The sequence below is a fragment of the Schistocerca serialis genome, chromosome 5, assembly GCF_023864345.2.
Source record: "Schistocerca serialis cubense isolate TAMUIC-IGC-003099 chromosome 5, iqSchSeri2.2, whole genome shotgun sequence".
Lineage (NCBI taxonomy): Eukaryota > Metazoa > Arthropoda > Insecta > Orthoptera > Acrididae > Schistocerca > Schistocerca serialis.
The window spans coordinates 795,898,485-795,917,112 of NC_064642.1; the positions used below are offsets into that span (position 1 = coordinate 795,898,485).

At 45.7% G+C, this 18,628-nt stretch overlaps 1 non-coding gene across 1 annotated transcript; it reads left to right on the top strand.

Moving 5' to 3' along the window:
• The first annotated feature begins 11,988 nt into the window (after positions 1 to 11,988).
• On the top strand, positions 11,989 to 12,062 carry Trnat-ugu (transfer RNA threonine (anticodon UGU)). The gene has a single exon. It is a non-coding gene; the product is annotated as a tRNA-Thr (tRNA).
• The last annotated feature ends 6,566 nt before the right edge of the window (positions 12,063 to 18,628 follow it).

Here is an 18,628-nt window from a genome sequence, read left to right on the forward strand (position 1 = left end):
AGCTTCATGGAGACGGTTGCGAATGGTCCTCGCCGATACCCCAGGAGCAACAGTGTCCCTAATTTGCTGGGAAGTGGCGGTGCGGTCCCCTACGGCACTGCGTAGGATCCTACGGTCTTGGCGTGCATCCGTGCGTCGCTGCGGTCCGGTCCCAGGTCGACGGGCACGTGCACCTTCCGCCGACCACTGGCGACGACATCGATGTACTGTGGAGACCTCACGCCCCACGTGTTGAGCAATTCGGCGGTACGTCCACCTGGCCTCCCGCATGCCCACTATACGCCCTCGCTCAAAGTCCGTCAACTGCACATACGGTTCACGTCCACGCTGTCGCGGCATGCTACCAGTGTTAAAGACTGCGATGGAGCTCCGTATGCCACGGCAAACTGGCTGACACTGACGGCGGCGGTGCACAAATGCTGCGCAGCTAGCGCCATTCGACGGCCAACACCGCGGTTCCTGGTGTGTCCGCTGTGCCGAGCGTGTGATCATTGCTTGTACAGCCCTTTCGCAGTGTCCGGAGCAAGTATGGTGGGTCTGACACACCGGTGTCAATGTGTTCTTTTTTCCATTTCCAGGAGTGTAGTTGAACGCCTGCGAGCGAATTTTTGAGTGGCATCGCGGTGGACTGGTTATCTGACCGGTGTACCACACCAATACTTAGACTAGGGGCGAATAGGAATCCTTGACTTCATCAAGGCGTAGGGAGTGTTTTATTGGCGAAGGTCAATCCAGACAGAACGAGAGTTATGTTATTTGTCAGCAGTGAGTGGCGCAGACAGCAGTCATCGCAGCTTACGGTATTGTGCACTACAGCTATTGCGAGCCCCATATTTCCTCCACAACAGTACACTTCACTAGCTGCATTTCACACAAGACATCCTCGACCTTACCTAGCAACATTCTAAAGGATAATTATTCAAGTTGAGTGGGCGTACCTCTCAGCCATTCTGCCAAGTCAACAACCATCTTAAACTTTGTATATAAATTTCATTAGCGAATCCTATCCTTGAGAGGTAACTTCACATTCCGAAAAGAACCAGGATATAACCTGTTCAATTCATAACTAAAAGTGCCATTGTGATATCCCAGAATTGTTGCAAAATAAATAATAGCTTTCGTTAGTTTCATGTTTTTCTTACACTAACTAGCACTACTCCAGTATCCAAGTATCCCACTAGTTACGTAAGAAATTTTGTGAATTTTTGTGTCATTTCCTTACACCAGACGACTCCAGAAGATATTTATTGCTGAAAGTTTTTCAGGCATTTCTCTTTAGAACGTTAGGAGCGTCTGTCTGACTTCTGGAGTAGTGTGTGTGTGTGGGGGGGGGGGGGGGGGAGAATTGCATCTTGCAGGAGCCACAGGATAAAGGGTACATCTCAGATTAATCCGTTGCGCAGAATAACAGAATCTCAAATGGTTCAAATGGCTCTGAGCACTATGAGACTTGACTTCTGAGGTCATCAGTCCCCTAGAACTTAGAACTACTGAAACCTAACTAACCTAAGGACATCACACATATCCATGCCCGAGGCAGGATTCGAACCTGCGACCGCAGCGGTCGCGCGGTTCCAGACTGCAGCGCCTAGAACCGCTCGGCCACCCCGGCCGGCAACAGAATCTCAGATCCACCCCACGCTCACAACAGTTCCGACACTGTAGGTTTCATTGATTGTAAGAACACGTGAGAATGCACCAAGCAAGCGGAAATTTACTGTCTGTCGTTGTGTTTTAGCTCCACACTGAAGGAGCTTTGTGCATCACAGTTGTTGACGATTGTCTCTGGGGAGGACACGTGCGGTGCAGTGCAGCGCTGACACACAGTAGCCCAGTATTTCATCAGCTTACTGAATGGTTTGATACAATCCGTCAAGAATCCCAATCCTGCGATGGTTTACGAGCCATAAACCGCTTGATGAAGTCCTAGCATTTGGACAGGCAAATGGTAACGAGTGGGTGCCAGCACGATTGTTCAAAAAAATGTTCAAATGTGTGTGACATCTTATGGGACTGAACTGCTAAGGTCATCAGTCCCTAAGCTTACACACTGCATAACGCAGATTATCCTAAGGACAAACACACACACACATGCACGAGGGAGGACTCGAACCTCCGCCGGTACCAGCCGCACAGTCCATGACTGCAGCGCCCTAGACGGCTCGGCCCAGCACGATTGTGCTGGAAAAGGTATCATCACCGTAAACTGTTCACAACAGTGTTTCGTCGCTTGTGTGAGACAGATTCGTTCATGTGAATTGGTAACCATCAAAAGTGCATGCGCCCAGTACGTATAAAGGTGCTGAACGCTATAGAATATGACCCTGGTATCAGCATCAGGCAAGTAGCCCGCCTTCGTGGGGTAAGCCATTCGACGGTGTGAAACATTCTCCACTACAGCTCCCACAGTCCGTATGATCTGTAACATTCAGGCCTTATTACCTACGAACTTCTCTCAGTGGTGACGTATGGACCATCACAGCTCTTGGATTTCTGTCGTCCATCCTATTCACAGATGTGGCTACTTCTACAACTGCCTGTACCGTCGATCTACACAGCATCCACCAGTTGGCTACAGAAAATCCCCTGTTGTATGATGTCAGCGAATTGTCAGCTCTGGTTCAGCGTCAATGTGTGGGCAGGGAATATTGGTGAATACTTCGTGGGACCAGTCATTCTTCCACAACGCCTCACAGGCGAGAAGTAACTGCATTTCCTGCGGGCGACACTGCCTTCCCTGCTGGAAGGCAAACCGCTTGTGGTTCGCGGGGTAATGTGGCTACTGCATGACGGTGCTGCAGCTCACTTCCGCATTTCCGTGCGGAGGCATCTCGACAAGATCGACCCCAGGTGACGGATCAGACAAGGCCGTCTAGCCACATAATCCGTTTAGTTGGAGGACATCCTTCCCTTTGGGGGCACCTGGAAGAAATTTTGCATGTGGAGTACATCCTGAATGTGAAGAAACTTCAGTAACGCATTCATACTGGCTGTGACGCCATCCGTTTGCAAGACGGCACATTTGAACACATGCGCCAGTTACTGCCGCGTGGTGTTGGCCTATCATAGGAGGTCCGTGGGCGCCACTTTAAACACCTTTTCTAACGGTTGTTTCACAGCAGCATATCGTTCCCTGAGTTATACGATACAGGTCTTCTTTCGCTTGCTCCTTTGTCTCACAGGTTTCGCAGGGTCGGCGTGGTTACAACGGATTTGCACTCCGTCTTCAGGCTACGAGTGGCCTACCCGGACCATCCGACCGCCGTGTCATCCTCAGTGGAGGATGCGGATATCAAGAGTAATGTAAAGGGGTGCCCAGATGCCCTTCCTGCCGCCATCCCATACCCCTCGGGATGGAATCAGTGTACCCCAGAATTATGCGTCTACTGTAAACCGTGAAATAGTGCGAACGTGTGACAAATGTCTGTGAGTCGCGTAACTGAGGCCGAATGTGGGGACCAGCCCAGCATTCACCTAATGGGACGTGGAAAACCGCCTAAAAACCACATACAGGATGGCCGCCACAGGCCCACGTCGTTAATACGCCGGGTGGATCCGATCTGGGGACGGCTCGCCTACCCGAGTCCAGGAAGCAGCGCATTAGTGCTCTCGGCTAACCTGGCAGGTCCGAGTTAAATGCTACAGGTATGATGAATTAATAAATACCATGTAGCACAGGTATCATTCATTTCTGAGCACGCGTCCATGTGACCTTTTATACCCATTATACTCTCAGGGATGGTTACCTTAAGGCTTTCCCCATTCAGCAAAATCTTCTTTTATAGTTTAGGATGGTAGCAGAGTAAGGTAGACCTCAGGTGCAACCTTCTGGTAGTTTTTAGTAATTTTAGTCGGTATTGCGCTATGTTTTTGATGCTAAGGAGGAATGCATTCCACGCTAGTTTTGTGTCAAGAGCCAGTCCCAGATACTTTACTGTGTTAGTCTCGGGGGGGGCTGGTTGGTCGTCAGTGTTGAGGTGGACATCTGAACGACGGAAAAGCCAGTGGGTAGACCAGTGTTGGTTACGTGGCTTTTCTGTGTATTTACTTGAAGTTTTCACGTATTACATAAGTCGATCAGTAGATTCAATTGACGTTCAAGGAAGCATGGGACAGATGGAGGGTATCGTGAGTGGCTAGGTAGGCGGTTCAAAGCAGATAGTCTGCATCCGCAGCTTCCACTTTATTCAAACCTTTTACCAAACTTTCAGTGGATGTGGGTATGGGTAATTTCCAAGATGCGTTGCCTATCGAACACGTGGGCTCCGAACGATATTTATAGACAGACGAAATACATCGCCCAGAAGGCTGTCGTGGCGGGAAATACGGAAAGTGTTTAGTGCATTGCCAAGGGAAGTGTGTAACGTTTATCGTTGTAAATAGAATGAGAGAAGCCGCTGTAGTCTCGAGTCCCTATATTCTTACCTGGCGAAACTTAATTCCTCGATTGTATAGTCTGCAAACGTGTTTGGATTTCTGTTGGGAATGTAGATTGCTGCCAAATGACGATTTCAGGTATTTATGAATTCTTATCTAGACCCCTGTGTAAAACTTCGTAACAAAGGGGCCGATGCTGTCAACTATATTGCTTGTGGTTTCAGAAAAGGACGTAGATAAGGAAACACTCATGATTCCACAACCGTAAGTTAACCGTCGAAAACAGTACTATTCTAGTCTCGTATTGGGTAAAAGAATATACTGTACAAAACGACCCCTTGAGAAACTCAGTTATCGAAGAACTCGGTTTGTGATTACAGTGGGATCTGTAGAGAAGTCTGCTACGCGATGGTCACGGATAACAGTGTTCCTGTCAGTGGACAAAACAAGATAATTGAAACAGACGAATCGCAGATAGCCACTCGGAAATACCAGAAAGGACGTTCGCTAAAACATTAAACTAAACATGTATGGATGTTCGGAGGCAATGAAAGAGGATCCCGGGAGTGGTTCGTAGTTCTAGCATATTCGAGGGGCAAGAAAACTTTAGGTGTCTCTTATACAGCATTTCACCTTGCCAAGGACCGAGGTTGTAAGAGACGGATTTAAATTCTACAACACCTCAAAACGAAAGATGGCTTCCAGCATGAATTTCTGAATCATTCTGTTGAATTTGCCTTTTGGGACGATCCACGTTTCCTTGCCACGGTTCGCGAGGCTCCTCTCATCGGAGGTTCGACTCTTTCTTCGGGTATGAGTGTGTGTGTTGTCCTTAGCGTAAGTTAGATTCAGTAGTGTTTAAGCCTAGTGACCAATGACCTCAGCAGTTTGGCCCCATAGGTACCTATCACCAAATATTCCGTACACAGAACGCAGAGCGCTTGTGGAAATCTGTCAAACAGTGGATTAAAAGAGATGGCCGTTCGGAAGACGGAGACGAGCTGTACCTCTTCCAGTAACTGTACCTGCACAATTTGCTGTTGCATCGGAAAATTCAACGGTGTGAGATTCTCCTAATATTCCTCAGAGACGTATCTAGAGTGTAACCGGGTTACAGGAAACAAACATTGCTTCCGGCGGCGTATACAACCCGCGGAGTAGTCCATTAAGAAGACGCCACTGAGGGTAATGTAAGTGAAATTACTAGTTTCCTTTGTAAGTAATGTTAAATTAGTAAACGTTCGTTTTTTATAGTCGCTGTTGTCACCACAATGAACAGTATTCGTACTTGCCGGCACGCGAGGCCGCGCGGTCAATATACAGGGTGGTCCATTGATCGTGACCGGGCCAAATATTTCACGAAATAAGCATCAAACGAAAAAACTACAAAGAACGAAACTCGTCTAGCTTGGAGGGGGAAACCAGATGGCGCAATGGTTGGCCCGCTAGATGACACTGCCATATGTCAAACGGATATCAACTGTTTTTCTCTAAATAGGAACACACATTTTTTTTATATATTCGTGTAGTACGTAAAGAAATATGAATGTTTTAGCTGGACCACTTTTTTCGCTTTGTGATAGATGGCGCTGTAATAGTCACAGACGTATAAGTACGTGGTATCACGTAACATTCCACCAGTGCGGACGGTATTTGCTTCGTGATACATTACCCGTGTAAAAAATGGACCGTTTACCAATTGCGCAAAAGGTCGATATCGTGTTGATGTATGGCTACTGTGATCAAAATGCCCAACGGGCGTGTGCTGTGTGTGCTGCTCGGTATCCTGGACGGCATCATCCAAGTGTCCGGATAGTTACGTCATTTAAGGAAACAGGAAGTGTTCAGTCACATGTGAAACGTCAACCACGACCTGCAACTAATGATGATGCCCAAGTAGGTGTTGTAGCTGCCGTCGAGGCTAATACGCACATCAGTGGCAGACAAACTGCGCGAGAATCGGGAATCTCGAAAACGTCGGTGTTGAGAATGCTACAGCAACATCGATTGCACCCGTACCATATTTCTATGCATCAGGAATTGCACGACGACGACGTTGAACGTAGTGTACAGCTCTGCCACTGGGCACAGGAGAAGTCATGGGACGATGACAGATTTCTTGCATGCGTTCCATTTAGCGACGAAATTTACCAACAACGGTAACGTAAATCGGCATAATATGCACTAATGGGCAACGGAAAATCCACGATGGCTGCGACAAGTGGAATATGAGCAACCTTCGCGGGTTTATGGAAGGAAGGATCATTGGCCCCCATTTTATCGATGGCAGTCTAAATGGTGCAATGTGTTGTGGTTGGCAGGAGAACCAACACCGTGTTACTAGAGGAAGCCGAAAGTCACGTGTTTTAGCTCACGCAGGCTGGCGTGAGGTCTGGAACAGGACAAGGAAATTAGAATTTAGAAAAACGGACGTAGCTGGTGGAATACTTAACTTTAATCCATTAATGGTGAACGTCGCTCTTGACGTTACATGATTCATAGTATCAATAGTAACTGGTAATGGCGCCTTGCTAAGTCGTGGCAAATGACGTAGCTGAAGGCTATGCTAACTATCGTCTCGGAAAATGAGAGCGTATTTTGTCAGTGAACCATCGCTAGCAAAGTCGGTTGTACAACTGGGGCGAGTGCTAGGAAGTCTCTCTAGACCTGCCGTGTGGCAATCACTGATAGTGGCGACACGCGGGTCCGACGTATACTAACGGACCGCGGCCGATTTAAAGGCTACCACCTAGCAAGTGTGGTGTCTGGCGGTGACACCACACAATGTATGCTGATTTCCTACGTACCGATGTTTCCTACCAGATGTTTCACTGCATGACAGAAGGGCGATGTACTTCGAACATGATGGATATCCGGCACATAGCTCGCGTGCGGTTGAAGTGGTATTGAGTAGCATGTTTCATGACAAGTGGATTGGTCGTCGAAGCACCATACCATGGCCCGCACGTTCACCGGATCTGACGTCTCCGGATTTCTTTCTGTGGGGAAAGTTGAAGGATATTTGCTATCGTGATCCACCGACAACGCCTGACAACACGCGTCAGCGCATTGTCAATGCATGTGCGAACATTACGGAAGGCGAACTACTCGCTATTGAGGGGAATGTCGTTACACGTGTTGCCAAATGCATTGAGTTCACGAAGGTACGTGTAACACATTGGAGCAACCGAAATAAACGTCCCTCGAACTGTATTTTAATTTAAAAAACCTACCTATTACCAGCCGTTCGTCTAAAATTGTCAGCCATATGTTTGTGACTATTACAGCGCCATCTATCACAAAGCGGAAAAAGTGGTCCAACTAATACATTCATATTTTAATACGTACTACACGAATATGTAATAAAATGGGGGTTCCTATTTTTTAAAAACGCGGTTGATATCCGTTTGACCTACGGCAGCGCCATCTAGCGGGCCAACCATAGCACCATCTGGTTTCCTCCTTCAAGCGAGACAAGTTTCGAGACGTGAAACCACTGGCACCCCATACCATCACGCCGGGTGATACGCCAGTATGGCGATGACGAATACACGCTTCCAATGTGCGTACACCGCCATGTCGTCAAACACGGATGCGGCCATCATGATGCTGTACACAGAACCTGGATTCATCCGAAAAAATGACGTTTTGCTATTCGTGCTCTCAGGTTCGTCGTTGAGTACACCATCGTATCGCAGGCGCTCCTGTCTGTGATGCAGCGTCAAGGGTAACCGCAGCCACGGTCTCCGAGCTGATAGTCCATGCTGCTGCAAACGTCGTCGAACTGTTCTTGCAGATGGTTGTTGTCTTGCGAACGTCCCCATCTGTTGACTCAGGGATCGATAGGTGGGTGCACGATCCGTTACAGCCATGTGGATAAATGCCTGTCATCTCGACTGCTAGTGATACGAGGCCGTTGGGATCCAGCACGGCGTTCCGTGTTACCCTACTGAACCCACCGATTCCGTATTCTGCTAACAGTCATTGGATCTCGACCAACGCCAGCAGCAATGCCGCGATACGATAAACCGCAATCGCGACGGGCTACAATCCGACCTTTATCAAAGTGGGAAACGTGATGGTACGCATTCCTCCTCCTTGCACGAGGCATCACAACAACGTTTCACCAGGCAACGCCGATCAACTGCTGTTTGTGTATGAGAAATCGGTTGCAAACTTTCCTCACGTCAGCACGTTGTAGGTGTCGCCACCGGCACCAACCTTGTGTGAATGCTCTGAAAAGCTAATCAATTGCATATCACCGCATCTTCTTCCAGTCGGTTAAATTTCGCGTATGTAGCATGTCATCTTTGTGGTGTATCAATTTTAAGGGCCAGTAGTGTAACACGAGAAGTAGAGTCCTTCAATCTCCATTTTCACCCATTAGCGCTGATAATTCGTAATGCCCAAACAATGGCATGGTCCCCTACTGCAACGTGATTTTTGAGCAGAGTTTCAAAAAAAATATAGAGAATACTGGAGTTTTTTTTAAGTATTCAACCATTTATGAATTTTTGAGAAAATCAGCGAACGATGAACTTAGTTTTCTTATATTGCCTACTTACTTTAACGTTTTCATTCTATGTATCTTGAAAGTAAGTGGGTTAAAAAATTTTCAATCTTTATTCGATTTTTACGTTTATTAGGGGAAATACTAGGAATAAAAATCCGAAAAGCGAGTATTTCAGAAACCGGGTATTTTGAGCGCTTTTAAAAGTCAGGTTAGACTGGTGTGAGAATGGTTGCCTATCGAAGTTGGAGGGCTGCAAACGATACATATCGAAGATGCGATAGTAAATCGATTATGGAAGTCTCGTGTCGCGCGTTATGATAAATTTCTTGTGATCGTCATTTTTATCAGTTTTGCGTTGTTTCTTCAGTTTGATTACATTACGTTGCCACCATAATTGTTTGTGATGCCATTGGGAAATCGACGCAGTTTCTCTCCATAGCGAGTGTAATGTGTGCTGCTCCTCAAGTTTCTTCTGCGCATTACCTCACTTGGAAAACTCTAATTTCATGCATATTCAGAGTAGACAAATGTTTGACTTTTTGCCGGAAATAATCGACTTCTGCCGGTAGACGAAAGGAGAGACTGTGTTGACTGTGGTGCTGCGAAGTCTGTGAAACTGCGTAAGAGGAGTGTGGACACTGAAATTCCGTTGCAATTTCAATGCGGACTTTGTGGAAAGCGAACCAGCATCAGGAAAAATACGTGGTTCGAGTCCTCTAAATCATCGATTGAGACGAGCGTAATTCTTGTGTCGTACTGGATTCGAGATTATACTCTGCAAGCCACAGCATCAGAAACTGAGCTATCGGCGAATACCGTCTGTGATTATTTCGGGTTTCGCCGAGAAGTGTGCTACGTGATGGTGACAAATGGCAGTGTGCCAATTGGTGGACCGAATAAAATAGTGAATGTAGGGGAGTCTCACATTGCTAGACGAAAGAATCAGAGAGGACGACCTTCTGAAAGTGAAGTAGATCATATTTCGGTTTTAGGTGGGGTAGAAAGGGTGTCACGCAAGTGTTTCGTTGTGAGAGTATTGTCGCGAGACAAGGTGACTTTAGTCGGTCTCATAAAACATTTCATACTGCCTGGAACAAAAGTCATCACCGACGGGTTTCAGTCGTACCAGACTCTTAAAGCTGAAGGGTTCGAGCACGAATTCGTGAACCACTCTATCGAGTTTGTCTCTTCAGATGACGCCAGTTCAAATGGTTCAAATGGCTCTGAGCACTATGGGACTTAACATCTGAGGTCATCAGTCCCCTAGAACGTAGAACTACTTAAACCTAACTAACCTAAGGACATCACACACATCCATGCCCGTGGCATGATTCGAACCTGCGACCGCAGCGTTCGCGCGGTTTCAGACTGTAGCGCCTAGAATCGCTCGGCCACACCAGATGATGCCAGTGTCCATACCCAGAACATAGAACGCCTGTAAAAGTCTGTGAAGTCTACCATAAAAAGAGAAGGACGTCCAGGACAGAGGGACGAACTGTACTTGTTCCAGTACCTATACTTTCACAACTTGCGTTTACAGGGGAAAGTCGACGCATGCGGCACTCTGCCGATATTCCTACGCGATATTGGCAGAGTTTACCCTAGGTACGGGAAAAAAGGAATTGTCCCAGCAGCTTCTAACAACCCTACCACAACAAAGGTCAAAACATAATAATGATTGTGGTGTTGCTCACGCTGCTAAATACTGCATTTTAGGGCAAAAACAAAGTTATTATGTGGCAGGTGTCATTAGAGCACAGTTAATAATGTCATTTCATGTAATAAAGAATAAACTAAGCACTCATCTTTTCGTGTTTCCCACGCTGGTCTCGTTGTAAAATCATGGCTCAATCGTCGAAAATCTAGGTGGTGATGATTACAAGCTCGGATGCAAAGAGGCCTAGGTTTTATTCTGCTATATCCAAAAGTTTTATAGGTGTGTTTCACAAACCATTCTTGAAGATTAAACCTTTGAAAGTTAGCACAATGGTGACGTAAAAAATAATCAGCACTCCGAATTTAAGTTACACTTTCTTTTTATTGCTTTTGTTGCAATATCGCGTAACACACAAAACATCACTTCACAACACAAAATATACTTGAAAACATCTTCCTCACTGTTAAAGTTCACTTTTGTAAGCTGACTACGTTATGCGTCTTTCCAACATGACATCCAAGACTTGACTTTTTCAAGGTCCGACTCTCTAACTAACTAACTAATAATCGCTTACGCGCCCAAAAATCAGAGTTGCGTCAAAGATCATTGTGACAAAAGAAAGAATACACATAAGAATAATATCATTGCAATATAAACATATCGATGTATCAAAGTACCTTTACATTAATGAAATCAAATCTGAATGTTGTCTCAGAAATATGTTAAGTACTTTACAGAAACACAGTAGAATATTGCTGGTATCGATAGGTTCAGGTGAGGTGCCGTAATGGTTGCGTAATTCAAGTACCATTACAAGCCTGTACATCACGCAGACTGTGACAAGACGATAACACCGACGATGACTAAGGTAAGTCGTCTCCTTTCAATTTGCGAGTGCTTTTCTAACGCTTTTCTTTTGTCGCTCTGTAGTGACACCTTCGAACATATATATGAAGACGGTAACTGTTCTCGAAAGAACAGAATACAGTTGATGACCGTGCAGCTTTTCCCTGGAATGAATGATGACTGACTGAAACCCTCAGCTGCCGACAGGTGTTGTTGATATACCTCGATGTGGACAGCTGAAAATGTGTGCCCCGACCGTGACTCGAACCCGGGATCTCCTGCTTACATGGCAGACGCTCTATCCATCTGAGCCACCTAGGACACAGATAAATGGCGCGACTGCAGGGACTTATCCCTTGCACGCTTCCCGTGAGACTCACATTCCCGACTGTCCACAATTCTACATATGTAATGTACCTTATAGACATTTGCCCATTCACTACTGTGAGTCTCACATTCCCGTGAGACTCACATTCCCGACTGTCCACAATTCTACATATGTAATGTACCTTATAGACATTTGCCCATTCACTACTGTGAGTCTCACGGGAAGCGTGCAAGGGATAAGTCCCTGCAGTCGCGCTATTCATCTGTGTCCTCGGTGGCTCAGATGGATAGAGCGTCTGCCATGTAAGCAGGAGATCCCGGGTTCGAGTCCCGGTCGGGGCACACATTTTCAGCTGTCCACATCTAGGTATATCAACAACACCTGTAGGCAGCTGAGGGTTTCAGTTAGTCATCATTCACCTTCAAACATACTCGTAACGCGCGCCACGAGAGTTCCGCAATCGATTTACTATCGCATCTTCGATATGTATCGTTTGCAGCCCACCAACTTCGATAGGCAGTCATTCTTGGAAATTACCAAAAATCGACATAGCCACAAACCGGTTGTTTCAGCGGCAACCACCAACGGCCGCGCAGGCTTACCGGACCCGCTGCTGGACCTGTGCTTGCGCACTCTCGGCTCCGGGCGGCGCGCCGGTCGCTTTCCGCTACGGCTGTCGGGCGCCCGCGCGGCTACATCCTTGTCCGACGGCTCGAAGAAGTCGTCGTAGAAGCCGTAGCGGCCACTGTCCGAGAGCAGGGCCGCCTTCTGCCGGGGCGACAGCCGGCGCTCCAGTTGGCCGCCAAACACTTCCCGCCGCCTCCCGAGATGCTACGTTTCCGTGGAAACCCCGAACAACGACGGCCAGAATATCATAGCGCAAGAACACGCCGACTGATAACGGCAAGTTTAACTTTTACCGGTCGCGATTTATTTTCACTACCCGTTTCAGAGGTTTGAACCTCCCTCGTCGGAGGATTTACGTGAATCAATGCGACATGTATTCAAATGATTCCCTTTTCAAAATTATATGAAAAACAACTGTTACAATTCCGCATCCAAATTACGTACTCGTCTAACATCACAAACTGATAACGTAGTTCATTTTAAGGTCCAATAAAAGAGGAATCATTTACTAAAAGTTCGTCCAATAATAATATAAAGAAAGGCGTACTCATATTTTTGAAACTTCCTGGCGGATTAAAACTGTGTGCCGGACCGAGACTCGAACTCGGGACCTTTGCCTTTCGGGGGGCAACTGCTCTACCAACTGAGCTACCCAAGCACCACTCACGCCCCATCGTACCAGCTGTACGAGTTCGAGTCTCAGTCCGGCACACAGTTTTAATCTGCCAGGAAGTTTCATATCAGCGCACACTCCGCTGCAGAGTGAAAATCTCATTCTGGAATAACATTTTTGTTTGCCCTTAATAGAGTGCTAGTGGTTTTCCTGGGATATCATCTCACGTCTCGGGTTTTTTTCTGGCAAAAGAAAGATACTTTTCCAAGCCGTTACAGTAACCCAATTATTAATCTTGTAGAGACATATTTGCATAACGAAACTAGTTTCTTTGAGTAATGCACTTGTCATACACGGTGGTCCATTGATAGTGACCGGGCCAAATATCTCACTAAATAAGTATCAAACGAAAAAAGTACAATGAACGAAAACCGTCTAGCTTGGAGGGGGAAACCAGATGGCGCTATGGAAGGCCCGCTAGATGACGATACCATAGGTCAAACGGATATCAACTGCGTTTCTCTTTCTTTCTACATATTCTTGTAGTACGTAAAGAAATATGAATTTTTTAGTTGGACCACTTTTTTCGCTTTGTGATAGATGGCGCTGTAATAGTCACAAACGTGTAAGTATGTGGTATCACGTAACATTCCGCCAGTGCGGACGGTATTTGCTTCGTGATACATTACCCGTGTTAAAGTGGACCGTTTACCAATTGCGGAAAAGGTCGATATCGTGTTGATGTATGGCTACTGTGACGAAAATTCACAACGGGCGTGTGCTATTATGCTGCTCGGTATCCTGGACGACATCATCCAAGTGTCCGGACCGTACGCCGGATACTTACGTTATTTTAGGAAACAGGAAGTGTTCAGCCACATGTGAAACGCCAACCACGATCTGCAACAAATGATGATGCCCAAGTAGATGTTTTAGTTGCTGTCGCGGCTAATCCGCACGTCAGTAGCACACAAATTGCGCGAGAATCGGGAATCTCAAAAACGTCGGTGCTGAGAACGCTACATCACCATCGATTGCACCCGTACCACATTTCTGTCCACCAGGAATTGCATGGCTACGACTTTAAACGTCGTGTACAGTTCCGCCACTGTGCAGAATGGAAATTACTGGACGATGACAGATTTTTTGCAAGCGTTCTATTCAGCGACGAAGCGCCATTCAGCAACAGCGGTAACGTAAACCGGCATAATAAGCACTATTGGACAACGGAAATTCGACGATGGCTGCGACAAGTGGAACATCAGCGACCTTGGCGGGTTAATTTATTATGGTAGGAACGATAAATGGCTCTCATTTTATCGATGGCAATCTAAATGGTGCTATGTATGCTGATTTCCTACATAAACCTTTACCGATGTTACTACAAGATGTTTCACTGCATGACAGAATGGTGATGTACTTCCAACATGATGGATGTCCGCCACATAGCTCGCCTGCGGTTGAAGCGGTATTGAACAGCATATTTCATGACAGGTGGATTGGCACGTACGTTCACCGGATATGACGTCCCCGGATCTCTTGCTGTGGGGAAAGTTGAAGAATATTTGCTATCGTGATCCACCGCCAACGACTGACAATATGCGTCAGCGCATTGTCAATGCATGTGCGAACATTACGGAAGGCGAACTACTCGCTGTTGAGAGGAATGTTGTTACACGTATTGCCAAATGCAGTGAGGTTAACGGACATCATTTTGAGCGTTTATTGCATTAATGTGGTATTTACTGGCAATCACACTGTAACAGCATGCGTTTTCAGAAATGACAAGTTCACAAAGGTACATGTATCACATGGGAACAACCGAAATAAAATGTTCAAACGTACCTACGTTCTGTATTTTAATTTAAAAAACCTACCTGTTACCAACTGTTCGTCTAAAATTGTGAGCCGTATGTTTGTGACTATTACAGCGCCATCTATCACAAAGCGAAAAAAGTGGTCCAACTAAAACATTCATATTTCATTACGTACTACACGAATATGTAATAAAAATGTGGGTTCCTAGTTTTTAAAAACGCGGTTTATATCCGTTTGACCTATGGGAACGTCATCTAGCTGGCTAACCAAAGCGCCATCAGGTTCCCCCCCCCCAAAGCTAGACGATTTTCGCTCTTTGTAGTTTTTTCGTTTCGACGCTTATTTCGTGAGATATTTGGCCTTGTCACGATCAATGGACCACCCTATATATTGCGCAGTATCCAGGAAATGTCAGTGTTGTATATTAATACTGTTTGAATAACTACTTAGTTACCTTATATTACGTTCGCATCACATTTGTATCGTTATATTTACAATGACGTGTTCATTTATATTATTACTTAACTATAATGTGTACAGGTTTATCGTGAATTCTAGAGTAATATCTATCCGCGATCTGTTCTAATTAATTCTTCTTTTATTTACATTCATTTGTAATGAGATATAAACCTCTATCATGCAACTTGTTGCATATGTTTTATGTGTTTAATTTTATGTGTACCCTGTGTGTCTGTGTTATGTCAGTGTTGTTACTGTCACTCGTTCCATCGACAGTACATTAGCTTCAGGAACTATCTATGACGGCCTGCCTTTGACCTCTACGCCTACTTTATTGATAGGCTTAATTTGTTTATGTTATGCTTCTGAAATGTTGTTGGCGACTGTGTTCAGCAGAGCTTCGTATACTGTGGTTGCCGTTATGTCGTCTATGTTGTTACCTGTACCTAAAGCATTTCAGAAGGAAGTGTTCTTTGAACCAATTTCCTCCCACGTGCACCGATTGTTTTCTGAAGGCGATACGCTACTCAATTGCGTGCAAAGAGGCCCGTTTCCAGTCACGAAATGAATTCTGCTTCGGCCGGGGTTAGTATGTCTCAACCGTAACCGCTCCCGGATATTGGGGTAAAATGAATAGACTCGACGGCCCTTATCATTTTCGTCCCACTATTCTTGTCAAGTGGCCACACGTCAAATTTTTAGTTGGCGCCTATCTTCTGTGTTATCGCCAGTGATCTGCAACACACTCTCCCGTCTAGCCATCTTCAGCCAGCATGTTGCAGCCCGATACCTCACGGTTGTATCGATCCAAGTACCACATACAGTGAATCGACTGAAGCACCACACTCCTCTGACCCCGCCTAATCCTAACAATTCTACCAGCGCTTCTCTGAATGCCTTCGATGTATGCTATCATACCTGCTTCGTAAGGACCCCAAACGCTGGAATAGTACTATAGAATTAGTCGCTTTAGTGTCTTGTATACGATTTCCTCTACAGATTCATTGCACTTTCTCATGGTCCTCTCCGCCTTTCAACCATCTAAAGGATGATCTCGATGGCCAAGGAATGTGACCATCTCTGCCGCTCAGTGTTCTAGGGAACGTTACGCTTATATGAGGTGTGATCTGGAGTAAAGAAGGTGCTGAGGCCTCATAATGCTGCGGAAACATACCAGACCTTGTAGACAAAGGAACCTCGTCCAGTAGTGTTCGGAAGTCGTTTTCAAGAGAGCCCAAATATCTAAGACGATGCGGTAACACAATAGGCCCAATCATTGTCAATGATACCACACTCACATCTACACAGAAGCGTTTTGCGTTGTCTACATCTACATCTACACGGGTACTCTGTAAATCACCCGTAAGTGCCTGGCAGAGGGTTCATCGAACCACCTTCACAATAATTCTCTGTATTCCAATCTTTGTGTGCGAGCTCTGATTTTCCTTATTTTATTATGATGATCGTTCCTCCCTACGTAGGTTGCCGTCAACGAAATATTTTGACATTCGGAGGAGAAAGTGGGTGATGGAAATTTCGTGAGAAATTTCTGCTGCAACGAAAAAGTCTCTGTTTCAATGATGTCCACCTAAAATCCTGTATAGTGTCCCTGACATGCACTCCCCTCATAAATTTGTCACAACAAAGGCAAGCTGATTTTTGTCGGACCACCGATGTGAGTTACAAGTGTTATTGACTCCGTCACTAGAACTAGTGGCTACAGTATTAATGTTATTACTCGACGATATGCTATTACCCAGAATTTTAGTCATCTATCTTTATCTCCTTCTGGAAGCCACTGAATCCGCTGTAAACGATATGAATAATGACTGTGTAAACGTTGCGTCTGCCTTATTCTGGTATGTGGACCGCCTAAATGTATAAAAATTCTGTATATGCTTGTTGAAGGATTACATTCTACCAGGTGGACAATGTCTTCTTCCACAGTCTGTCGATCTGCACTTTCAGATGAGATACAACAGCGGGACATTATGCCAGTTTCAAGGATCTTAGCAAAAACAGAACTAAACACTTTTGAATCTGGTACTCTACAGGTATGAAATCGTTTACTGTGTTTTATGCAAGTAGCGGCGGCGTTTACAATACACGGCCCGTACACGTGTACCACTCCGGCATACTTAGCACCAGCGAATACGTGCGGAATGCTTAAACGACACAATAGAACTACTCAATAAATCACAGTCACAGCAGAAAAATTCAGTTATGTATACTCAGACACAACTTCAAAACTTGAATTTCGAAACGAAAATGGCAGTCGATAAATAAACCAACAGCTCTGGGGGTAGCGTCATGTGAAATGGAAACTCATCTCTCTAATCTGTAACGAACTAAAACTGGATACATGTTATACTCATCGCTGCAGAAAGAGCTGAGTCCAGAAAGGGAAGGCGAATTGCGATTACTGTTGGAAGGCAGGTAGTTGGTAACGTACATATGAAATGGTTACTCTTTCAGCTACGAGGGACGAAGATGTATTGTACCAAATGTATTCACAATTGCCAAAATGCATGTCCAAAGGAAATATGCATCGTAATTCAGAATAACACTGGCACTGCAGTATCATATTTATCTGCCGACACTGGGCATGCGACTTTCAAGTAGAATGTATCACATATGTCACATATACTGTAATACATATAGTGGACGTACGAGTAGAGGTTATAAAAGCATGGTTGACGACATATTAAAATTTGCGTGTGGCCGTGAGCCATACACTGATAGGCAAGCGATAAGGCGACCGCTGGGGATAAGCGGAAAATCCAGGATAGAGTCACGGTCCAGCACAAATTTTAATTTTCGTCATTCTATTCTACAGCTGATGGTTGTCCATATTCACAATTGCGAATATATTTAATGTATTTCATAACGGCTGTAGCAGCTGCTGAGCCTGTTCCTTTGGATATGCATGCATGTCCAAAGGAACTTTGCATCGTAATTCAGAATAACACAGGCACTGCAGTATCGAGCACCTATGGCGCTACACGGCGACAAATCGTGCATGTTAGTACGGCGTCGGGCCCATATCGCTGTGTTAACCAGAGTCCAGAGGTCACGGCATGGAGTTGAACAGGTCTCGGAAGCAGTCTTGTGATACACCGTCCCACGCTGCTTGCACCTGAGCGTGTAGTTCCCACAGATTTGTGGGTGGAGGTGGAATCCTGATGGCACTCCACAAGGCACTCCACATATTATCGATCGAGCAGAAGTCAGTGGATGCCGCTGAGAATGACAGAGTATCCACAGCTGCAAGGCACGCTAGGGAGGTGGCAGCGGTATGAGAACGGACGTTGTCCTGTTGAAACACGGGTATGGGGGTGGCAGTTCACAAACAGCAGAGCTATCATTTGCAGGGCCTCATCCATCTATAGT